Source organism: Sinocyclocheilus anshuiensis, unplaced genomic scaffold (genome assembly GCF_001515605.1).
Source record: "Sinocyclocheilus anshuiensis isolate Anshui unplaced genomic scaffold, SAMN03320099.WGS_v1.1 scaffold1328, whole genome shotgun sequence".
NCBI classification, from domain to species: domain Eukaryota; kingdom Metazoa; phylum Chordata; class Actinopteri; order Cypriniformes; family Cyprinidae; genus Sinocyclocheilus; species Sinocyclocheilus anshuiensis.
Window position 1 is genome coordinate 205019 of NW_015548192.1, and position 12261 is coordinate 217279.

Here is a 12261-nt window from a genome sequence, read left to right on the forward strand (position 1 = left end):
TGACACGGTGAGGTTAACAACTGGTGAAGATATTCACAAAGAAACATACAATATGAATATCGCTCAAAGCTGCAAATGTGGGTTGGTGGAGAGATGCAGTCTTGATGAAACACAAAAGCAAAAATCATTAGAATATAAAGCGTAATACCTCAAGAGCAACGCAGCAGCTTCAAAGGTTGTTAGAATATAATTGACACTTTCAACTTTTAGTGTCCCGCAGTCATTTGCACCAGTGGAAAGAAACGAGCGCTAGTTTTGATTTCTTCCAAGACTACTTGATTTGCATTCATCTGGAAAAACACATGGCGATTTAAAACGAACACACGAACAGCCAGTTTTGACCCTATTTGCCTTTCACGCACTCCCGTTTCTTGTGCATGCTAATTTGGTATCAATATTCCAGCGGTTGGGTGTGTAATGTTTGCGAGAATACAGCATAAGTGTAGGTGCCTCAGGGTGCTCGCACATGCATGCGTGCGCAAATATGTATAGTATGTATGATATGATGCAGTGCGGTGTATAAATAGCTGCTATATGTTGGTCTTAATGACGGTGCAATGGCTTGCTGTTGCCCTAAGGGCCAGTGCGCTCAGAAGGAGCTTGTGTTCGGACTCACACACTTCTGCCAGTGTGTGTATCTGTGTTCTCAATGACTCCAGGCTTCCAGCTTCAGATGACCTTGTACAGGGTCCCACAAATGGTTTTTCAAGCTCACTGATGTGGAGGGAATTTGATATGTTTGCACGCAAGGCGCAATTATTTATATGACATTATGCACTGCAGGTATGGATTAAATTTGGCTTGATTTGAACAGAACCTGACTGGAAAATTAGAAAATAGAAGTGCCAAGGAGATGGAGGTATTTCACAGTTTTTAAGTTATGCAACACGTTTATCGTTAATGCAAATGTATACAAAATCTAGTCAGTCATATAATACCTGAAGAAAGCCATCTGTAAGCAGTCCCATTCATCTCAATGACAGTCGCTCATCTAGTATGTGACCTTCTCAGGATTATGCATCTTGTTTTCTGCACATGGGTGCTCAGTTCTGGGCATAGAAGTTTCTGAGCCAATCTCCTAAGTCAAAAATGCCATGTGACCATGTGACACTCTGAAACAACTGGAAATTGTTCAAAAACAAGAATGTGCACTCACTAGCAAATTTATTTCCATGCTTTTAAGAGCACTTCAAAAAAGAATACTAAAACTAAAATTATTATAACATTTGAAACTAAATAATTAAAGCTTAAATCACATATAGAATATAAAACTTTAAATTTTGAACATATACTTTATTTTAAATTTTACATTTTGAACAACATAAATTACAAAACTACAAAAAATTAAAACATAAAAATACAATGAAAATATATAAATAAAAGCTAATTAAATATATTATAACAGTATTAAAAAACAGTATATAAATAATACTAATATAAAACTACATATTTGCACTTAATTTGTTGCTTGCGAGACGCAATACACAGTGACTTTTGGATGCATTTCAATGGAGAAAAACAATTTTTAAAATACTATAACAGTATATAAATAATGCTAAAATGACACTATATATTAATTGTGTTTACAGTAATATGTTGTTTGCAAATGCAATACAAATTAACTTTTGAATACAGTTCAATGGAGAAAAATTATTTTCAAGAGTATGATGTGTAGTTACGACATCTACAAGCCGTGGCTCACTGACCCATTATAGCTAGCCATTGCCAAACCTAAAAGATCTGTCTGTCGTCCCACTAGGAGACAATTCCTGATTGGATGAGAATCCATGTTGCAACTTTTCCGTCCTCACATCTCTCTCTTCTGCTTGTTTTCTTCATGCTCTCTTTAAAGCCCATTAAACTCTAATTGCATTCATTGATGCTGACTAACAATTTCAGCAAAACATTGCGGTTAGTGTAATACCATGCAAAAATAAATAACTACCAGCGATTCAGCCACATTATAAATCATTTGTGCTGTCTCTGCTTAGTCTAGCAATTAATTTTTAGGCTCTTGAGCATGTTGCTAAGAGGGTATAATAATACGAAGCACGTATTTATGCTTGCCATATTAACTTGTTAGCATCATTGTCTACATATGGTGTGCCGGAGAAATCTGTCCCCACTACTTAGCAAACGATGAACGTCATGTTGCTGGAACACAAATGCATAAAGCAGGGCGTAGAGCATGTCAAAGCTAAGCTGCTGAAATGAAGCATTACGCCAGTGTTTAAACATGCTTTTTAGCTCTGTTAGAACAGCATACTGGCATTCTGTAAATGCAAATATGCAAGGTTTTGCATGCATGGAATATGCAGATTTACTGCATTTGCCAAAATGTGCAAAGCACAATGCATGGACTGTATCCCAATGTCCAACACGTTTGAATGCAAATTGATGAGGCTGTGTGACAACAATGTTGGAAATGCTTATGCTTGCATGATGCATTCTTACTTTTCACTTACACCGTACACTAGGTTTCCATTTGAACAGAGCCATTTGTCCTTAAATGGATAAGTTGTTGTTTTCTAGCAGGACAAGTCCCATGTCAATCTTATCTGTCAAATAAATACTCCTTTAAAGGGCGGCCGGGTTATCGTGTCGATCTGCCGGTAATGGTGGGATCCCTGGGCTAAACGTGTTTGGTTTAGCATGACACGTGTATTTGTCTGCTCCGGTTTCTCGGTGCAGAGTGCGAATTTGCGGTCGTTGTTATCTGCTCGGATTAAGGGCCAGCGGCGGCTTGTCCGCTGTGATTATCCTGACAGCCAGTCCACTGACCACCGCTTCTCCTCTCTCATTCACCATCTAATTGAAATGTAAGGACTCGCCTAGCCGGTTATCCTCCCTTATTGAAAATAAATGGATTGAGGAATATGTATTCCATGCCCTGACTGCAAAATTAGGGCGGAATGTAAGTTTGACTAACTCAATCAATGAATTTAGTAAAGATGTATTTCAGAGCGGTATTTAAGGATTAGTCGCACCGTTCGGAATTGAAAGTGGGGGGTGGGCGGCTGACGTTTTGACAAATCTATCTGGGACAAGATCAACAACTTAATGTTTAAACCAATCACTCTAAGTATATATTTGAGCTCGGATATGCAGATGTGATGCTCAACTCCCTGAGGTTCAAATATACACTCGAAGGATCAACAGCACTCTCGATGGCCAAATTACCCCAAAATCCTTCGAATTTATCAAACATGAATTTCAACAAGGAACCTCGTCTGAAGAAACACAAGAAGCGCCCATTAGCACACATGGAAAATAAATGCCTTCAAGGTTTAACTACTTATTTTTGACATGCAATCAGCTTGACTGTGTTAATTTACATAGCCTGATAAATACCATCTGGACGGTAATGTGAAATAACTCAAGGTACGAAATTGAGCATTCGCCCCTGCAACCAATCAATGAAACAGCTACGGGCATCCTCCTCCTCGGCCTGCCTAAATATGTTGAGACATCTGATCTGAATTTTAATGATATAGCTGCGTCTTGCCATTATATCTGCACAGATGTGAAGCACAATGTTTTTCGCTGCTGTTTATTTTGTATTCTCTTCCTTAAAGGGTTAGCTCTCACCAAAGAAATGAAAATTCTGGCATTATTTACTCACCCTCATGACCAACTCATTCAAAATAAATGCTGTTATTTGTTTCCATGCAGCAGAAAATTATTTTGGAAGAATCCTCCATACAGTTCAGTTCATTCACCACAGACTGTTGAGCTGAAAAAGGACAAAGTATAAATGAATATGCATGTACATTCTATCTATCTATCTATCTATCTATCTATCTATCTATCTTATTTATATGAATCTTATATTAATACAAATATACATATTTATAGAATTTATTTATAACAATAAGTAAGTTGCAAATTAAGACATGACCTTGTACTTGACATGTTTCGTGAGATTTAGCCATTCTTTTTGTATAAATAAATAAAGATTTAAAAATCTTGCACTTCCTGTCATTGATGGTTTTCACATGAGTTTGAATATTCAGTTAATTCAGAATTTGATTTTCAGTTAATAACAACTTAAAGTTCTGTTTCTCACACAGAGCTATCATATGACTTCAGAAAGCTTTGAATAAAGTCATTATAAGAAGTCTTTGAGCAAAGTCATTAAAGCCATTTTATTGTGCTTTTTGTTCATTTTGGAGCTTGACATCTGTGGTTGCTTCAAGTCAAGTCAAGTCACCTTTATTTATATAGCGCTTTTAACAATACAGATTGTGTCAAAGCAACTGAACAGCATTAATTAGGAAAACAGTGTGTCAATAATGCAAAATGACAATAGTAAAGACAAATTTTTCAGTTAAAGACAGTTCATCATTGAATTCAGTGATGTCAACATCCAGCTCAGTTCAGTTTAAATAGTATCTTTGCAATCATTTGCAATCAAGTCAACAATATCGCTGGAAATGAAGTGTCCCCAACTAAGCAAGCCAGAGGCGACAGCGGCAAGGAACCAAAACTCCATCGGTGACAGAATGGAGAAAAAACCTTGGGAGAAACCAGGCTCAGTCGGGGGGCCAGTTCTCCTCTGACCAGACGAACCAGCAGTTCAATTCCAGGCTGCAGCAAAGTCACATTGTGCAGAGCTTGACATCTGTGGTTGCTTCATACGGTCACTGCATGGAAAAAAAAGACTCTTCATAAATTCTCCTTTTGTGTTCCACTAAAAGAAAAGAACAGACATGAGAGTGCGTAAATAAAGACAGAACTATTCCTTTAAAGGGGTCATTGTGAATGGATCACAGAGCTGTTCGCTTCCTCATGAATATCATACATTTTCTTATTTTGTTTGCAGAGCATCACATGACCTTGCTTTAGTGTAACTTGTCATGTTAGCCTGTCAGCGTTGCTTGCTGATGCTGTTTTGTTCTTGTCTGTTTGTGTCATTGCATATGTGTTTGTTTTTATGAAAACAAAGACCTTCCCAATGTGTCAGTCACACGATGTTAAATGTGTATTATTGTGCGCGTCTGACTGAAATTTGAATATCCAATAAGCAGAGACAGAGGAGGTGAAACCCCCCAGGGAATTCCCTCCACCCCCAACATACACCAACGCAACAAAAAAAAGAGGGAAAAACGACTGAGCGTGTTTGTTTCTCACCAAGATAAACAGATCGGAATTACGAGGGAAAAAAATATTATAACAATAGGCCTCCCTGCTACTGCAAGACTTTAACTACAAAACTGGAACAAAATTGTGAGAGACGTATGGCCGGGCGTTCATTATGTCAGTCAGTTCTTAATGATGTAGGGAGATTGGCTAAAGTTCATCATCGCCGCTAATCAACAAAGCTTAGCTTATCAAGCACACGTCCTGCTGTTACATCTTAATTGAATTATACCTTTAACCCAGCTTTAACACTTTCTTTAAAATGGGTAAAGTTTAGAAGGTCATTTACTTCTAACAACTTTCTTTTTGCTGGAAATGTCTCTAATGTGCCCTGCTATAATTAATATAACGCCAAGGACTTTATAGGCTACTGGCTTTGACATCTTCATAACAGTTGCAGGTATAATATAATGAAAACTTCATGTTAGCTGGAGCCATGGTGCTCCATATTTCAACTTGATTGAACAACATCAACACATTTTTTAAATGAGGTTATTAAATGTTACACTAAAGTACTTCAAAGAATACCATGGTGATATCCCCTCTATCTATCTATCTATCTATCTATCTATCTATCTTATTTATATGAATCTATCTTATTTATATTAATACAAATATACATATTTATAGAATTTATTTATAACAATAAGTAAGTTGCAAATTAAGACATGACCTTGTACTTGACATGTTTCGTGAGATTTAGCCATTCTTTTTGTATAAATAAATAAAGATTTAAAAATCTTGCACTTCCTGTCATTGATGGTTTTCACATGAGTTTGAATATTCAGTTAATTCAGAATTTGATTTTCAGTTAATAACAACTTAAAGTTCTGTTTCTCACACAGAGCTATCATATGACTTCAGAAAGCTTTGAATAAAGTCATTATAAGAAGTCTTTGAGCAAAGTCATTAAAGCCATTTTATTGTGCTTTTTGTTCATTTTGGAGCTTGACATCTGTGGTTGCTTCAAGTCAAGTCAAGTCACCTTTATTTATATAGCGCTTTTAACAATACAGATTGTGTCAAAGCAACTGAACAGCATTAATTAGGAAAACAGTGTGTCAATAATGCAAAATGACAATAGTAAAGACAAATTTTTCAGTTAAAGACAGTTCATCATTGAATTCAGTGATGTCAACATCCAGCTCAGTTCAGTTTAAATAGTATCTTTGCAATCATTTGCAATCAAGTCAACAATAGCGCTGGAAATGAAGTGTCCCCAACTAAGCAAGCCAGAGGCGACAGCGGCAAGGAACCAAAACTCCATCGGTGACAGAATGGAGAAAAAACCTTGGGAGAAACCAGGCTCAGTCGGGGGGCCAGTTCTCCTCTGACCAGACGAACCAGCAGTTCAATTCCAGGCTGCAGCAAAGTCACATTGTGCAGAGCTTGACATCTGTGGTTGCTTCATACGGTCACTGCATGGAAAAAAAAGACTCTTCATAAATTCTCCTTTTGTGTTCCACTAAAAGAAAAGAACAGACATGAGAGTGCGTAAATAAAGACAGAACTATTCCTTTAAAGGGGTCATTGTGAATGGATCACAGAGCTGTTCGCTTCCTCATGAATATCATACATTTTCTTATTTTGTTTGCAGAGCATCACATGACCTTGCTTTAGTGTAACTTGTCATGTTAGCCTGTCAGCGTTGCTTGCTGATGCTGTTTTGTTCTTGTCTGTTTGTGTCATTGCATATGTGTTTGTTTTTATGAAAACAAAGACCTTCCCAATGTGTCAGTCACACGATGTTAAATGTGTATTATTGTGCGCGTCTGACTGAAATTTGAATATCCAATAAGCAGAGACAGAGGAGGTGAAACCCCCCAGGGAATTCCCTCCACCCCCAACATACACCAACGCAACAAAAAAAAGAGGGAAAAACGACTGAGCGTGTTTGTTTCTCACCAAGATAAACAGATCAGAATTAGGAGAAGAAAAAAACAACAACAACAATAGGCCTCCCTGCTACTGCAAGACTTTAACTTCAAAACTGGAACAACGCTGTGAGAGACGTATGGCCGGGCGTTCATTATGTCAGTCAGTTTTAATGATGTAGGGAGATTGGCTAAAGTTCATCATCGCCGCTAATCAACAAAGCTGAGCTTATCAAGCACACGTCCTGCTGTTACATCTTAATTGAATTATACCTTTAACCCAGCTTTAACACTTTCTTTAAAATGGGTAAAGTTTAGAAGGTCATTTACTTCTAACAACTTTCTTTTTGCTGGAAATGTCTCTAATGTGCCCTGCTATAATTAATATAACGCCAAGGACTTTATAGGCTACTGGCTTTGACATCTTCATAACAGTTGCAGGTATAATATAATGAAAACTTCATGTTAGCTGGAGCCATGGTGCTCCATATTTCAACTTGATTGAACAACATCAACACATTTTTTAAATGAGGTTATTAAATGTTACACTAAAGTACTTCAAAGAATACCATGGTGATATCCCCGTGGTATTATGTTTAGCATGAGTTCATTTCCTGATCCTGTTCTCCCATGTTCTATCCATAATTTCCAGCCCTCAATCTACTATGGAGAACATAAAAGTGGCTAAAGACAATAAATCTAGTTTTAATAAAAATGGTCGGTGGTGCAAGTTTATATTTATCCATAAAAACAGTATATGTCACGATATAGTTATTTTGTCTTGTAAATTCAATTAAAATGGTTTATGCATTAAACAAACGTGGCAATGCCTTTTTTTGTTGATAATTTGGATGCTATTAAGTATTTAAATACTTTACAAATGACAGGTACAGTACGTCATCTCACATTATTTCATTATTTTGTCTTTTTATTTGAAACTTAAGTTTTCTATTTGAAATTTTTACTAAAGAATCAAAACAGCAAAACTAATATTATTCAAATAAAAATTATAGGAATAATTTTCACTGAGAAATTATTAATAAATTTAACAATTCATTATAAAGAAACTATAAATAAAGTAAATAAAGAAATTATAAAGTAACACCTTGAATTAAACACATTTTTAAGTATAAAGACTGAAAAAGCATTTTTTTTGTAAAACGTACTCCAATATCTTTTTCATTTACAAATTAGAAAGATCTTTTTTTTTTTTTTCACAGTGTTCCAGTTGATGCATTTCTACATTAACATACAATATACTGCCCAGCTCTAACTAGTAATGCCAATATGAAACTCAAAATGACTTTTTTCTCTCTGTTTAGATCTCAAAACTACAGGATACCCTCTGTTCAATACCATAGCATGTCTAGGTGTTCGTCTCGGCAGCTGTACCCACAGTAGTTTTGCACAGTCATATTTTATGGCATGTAGATTTAAAGCGTGCCACGTTTTTTCTTTCTCTGCCTGAGCAGATCCCACTTAAAGGCCTGAGGAGAAATCATGTTGTTGTCATGAGCAGGGCGACAGGCCAGTGGAGATGGATGATTCATTTCCATCCCCATTAATACTATGATTTGTTTACAGATGCATTGCAGGTCTGGAGAGAAGTACTCTCTTCTGCCCAAGAGTGAGAGATGATTTGTGTACCGCTGGCTTAGATTAGCTCCAGTCCCCATATTGGACATCATATTTCCCAAGGTATTTTTCCTGCAGGCCTAAGTGAAAACCAGATGTCACACACGTCAGCTGTGAGAGGGTATGAAGTATGCTTTTTTGTCACCGTGATAGTCGAGACCATAAAAAAATGCGGCGATATCTTCCAGAGTCTCGACACCTGTATATATATATCCTGTTCTCACCCCTCAGCCAGGCTCTGAATTAAACAAACCCATCACAGAGAGTTTAATTAAACACAAATCACTGTCTATCATGTTGTGTTATTGAGTCACAGCACTTTGCTACACTAGGTTTGGCTACTCCGCAACACTTAAACGTGTGTTTCTAGTTCGTTTATTGAAATATCTCACATAGTCTTATGTCATGCTAATGTAGAGAGGCACAAATCCTTGTCCTGAAACGGTTGCTTATAGCCAAACAAGTCAAAATGAAAAATACACAAGTATGCTAACATTATTTGAATACTCTACCAATGTGCTGCAAACATGTTGACCCATTGAACACACTTGACCTGCATTCTTGCATTGATGTGGCAGTAACAAACTCCAGAACTCAAGGGGGCGACAGAGTGACCTTCAAAAGTTTGTGCTATTAAACCACATGTGTTATTATCCAGGTAGCTAACTATAAACTGCTTCTCATCCAAGAGTTCATGCTGATTCCCACTTAGAGAAAACTTGCAGAAGTTCTGGAAATGTGTAAATATGCTGCACTACAAATTAGTTTTGAACGCAACATTATGTAAAATAAAGCTTGCATTGCAAGGCCTTGTAATGTCATGTAGGTTGAATTTTGCCGTTCGGCATGAAATATTGCTTGAGATTGCTTATTTTGCAGCTTATTCTGGCCACAACCCTGCTAAAAAACAGTTAAAACCAGCCTAAGCTAGTTGGCTGTTTTTTTTAGCCTGGTCATAGTTGGTTTAGCAAGCTGGTTTTAAAAGGATTTTGACCACTTCTTTAGCTGGTCAGGATGGGAGACCAGCTGACCAACTAGTTAAAACCAGCTGAAGACCAGATTGACCACCTTAAACCAGCTAAATCCTTTGTAAACCAGTAACCAGCATACAGATTTTTTAATCTGTAAATAAAATAAAGATTACTGGAGCACGTTTAAAAGGAAATACTACTTATTTTACTACTATTACTATAAAATACAATTTACAGTACTATACTATTTATAGTATTTATTTATTTCCACTTCAAAATTTCACATTTATTTCACATTGTTGGTGTTTCTTTGTAATTGTTTTAAAATGTATGATCAGTTTACAGGTGAAAAAATAGTTTTTACACCAACGTATTTTCAGTGTTGAGAGTTTTTATCTGTTTTTCTTTTCAAGAGTGATCTACAGTAGACAAGAAAATGTCTGATTGACGTAAAATAGTGATGTTATGTACGACACTGATGCTTCGATGTGCGTATCGCGCATGCGACACAATTTCTAGTGAAGCCCCGTATCGAGGCATGCATTGGTTTCCCAGAGTCACGTGATCGACGACAAATGAACCCTCACTTTCTGTCCAATCACGTGCTCGTTTTGCTTTGCGAGTCGGAATGTTCGATCCCCCAGATCTTATTTTACGAGTAAGTTTTAATTCGGACTTATTCAGTTACATTTTAGATACCCAGTCATAATATGAAGAATACAAATTATTTCAGGAAACTTTAATATTTGTCATATGCAATTCATATGTGTACATTATTCTTCTATTATTACATAATATTGATATTCGTACTGGTATTAAATCGGACAGTTTATTGAGTAAATTAATTTATCAGAGACAGAAATTCAACAAACACAAACATACACACATACTGTTAGGCTTTTATTTGTGTACATAACAATCGATCTATGGAATGTATGGTGGATGCTTCGTCATACGGAGCTTCTTTCATGGGCTTTTGGCTGCTATATTTTTATATTATATTTTTTCGACACACTCGAAGCTTTGAAGCTTTTCCCAAAACAGTCAGAGGAAAGCCTCAGTGCTTCACGATTTGCCCATCACTAATGTAAAATGACCATTTTAATGTGAAGCTTAGGCAAAATCCATCGCTTTAATAAAAATGCATCCAAATAATGGCAGTTGATAAACTAATGTAAAGAAAAATGAGGTACAAAGTGTGTAAATTTGTGTTCGCAATTTTTGTCCGAACAATCAAAGTGGATGTCTAGTTTACTTTCTAATAAGTGACTCAAACTAAACACCGATTATTTTTAAACAATCGAATGTGATATGCTAAACTTTAGTAAACTGATTGAATATGTCTTTCTAAAAACACAATTTTGTACCAGTGGATTGCTAAAAACGTGCACTGTGACTTGCATTCGAATCCAGGCGTTCCGATTGGATTTCGCGATTTTTGCAAGCGCTTGCCAGGTTTGTGTGCATCAGACAGTCAGCGAACGGACTGTGGGCGGTCCGTGGGCGAGACTAGAGCACGGATAACCTTCAATCACGCTAGCATGTGACAAAGTTAAAGCACACTTCGGGTTTGAAGAGAATTACAGTCCCATAATGCCTGAGGGCTGAAATGAAGGTTGTGCATGCCAGTTAGCGTTCCTGTGTGGTTAAGGGTAACAGCTAAGCACGTGCCAAGGCATGTCGGTATACGACAGCAGTGGCCCACGCGTGGGGGTGTGGCGTGGCACTCGGAGCGATGCAGTGTCAGATGGAGGAGCCGCTCTCCATTAGACGAGAGCTCCCCGGGGAACCGCCACAGCTGACGAGCTGTAAGAAGTGTCTGCTAATTACGAAAGTCCAAATTCGAACCGCTTTGAAGATGGCGAGCTCGGAGAGTCTCAACAGGAGTCGTGCGCTAACCTTTTGTCGTGGTCGAAACGGGGGGCCTTCTCTCGCTCTACACCCACCGACACGTAAATCTACAGTCAGGAAGAGGTAACAGTGATGCAGAGTTCAGCCCGTGTTGTTTTTTATTGCTCATGTATGTAATTTCATTTCGTATAATTTTATTATCCCATGCTCACTCAAATTACACGCTACACACACTAAGGTACTGATAGACCGAAGGTCTGAGAGGAACACGCTAATGAGGTTGGGGAAAATATGCAGGTGGTCATTGCGCTAATGCATCAGGTTTATACAAGTGAAACTATGGAGCTTTAAGCTTTCATTTCCTCCTTATGTCAATAGATTGGCAGCAGCTGCATGTAATGAATGAGACTATTAAAAAAAAGCCCTCATCAGTTAATGCCTCACTCAGTAGGAATGCCGGTTTGAAATAATCCACATATTTCGACCTAAATCGAAGTTGACTGTGACTCGCCCCTGCGTAATTGTCCGAACATTGCGTTTTTACAGTTTCACCATATTTCTGCACCATTAGAAATGAACAATCGGCTAGATTCAGCGAGAACGTGTTTTACACAGTTATCTGCGACCTCCCGGCTGATTAATCTTAAAGAAACAGAAGTGACCAGTTTTTACCCTCAGCATTAAGCACAGCAGTATGTAGAGCGAACCGAGCGTAACGAAACTTTTTTTTTCTTTTTCAGTGGTTCAGTGTTCCAATGTGTCCCATGAGGCCTCCAGCAAATCACATAGCT